Here is a 314-nt window from a genome sequence, read left to right on the forward strand (position 1 = left end):
TTTGAACGGGAAATGAGAGAGGATGGAAATCTCAGAAAAGGGACACAAAATAACGTGGTTTCTCTCGCATCAAACCCCAAAAGACTTTGGTCCAGCCTCCTAGAACAGGCTGCAGAACTTCCCACTGTGGTTCCCACCACTGAGGATATAGAAGAGGTGCTGCAGGTCAGCTGGTCTGAATTAACAGATCTGCCATTCTCCACAGAGAAGCTCTGGTTACTAATTAGCTCCAATTGTTACAAAGTCCCCCCGTTTCCCACTGGGCTTTGTTACACTTCTACCAGCTCCAGGACTCTTATTACACATTCACAAAC

The sequence above is a fragment of the Chaetura pelagica genome, unplaced genomic scaffold (assembly GCF_000747805.2).
Source record: "Chaetura pelagica isolate M959 unplaced genomic scaffold, ChaPel_1.0 scaffold368, whole genome shotgun sequence".
Taxonomy (NCBI): domain Eukaryota; kingdom Metazoa; phylum Chordata; class Aves; order Apodiformes; family Apodidae; genus Chaetura; species Chaetura pelagica.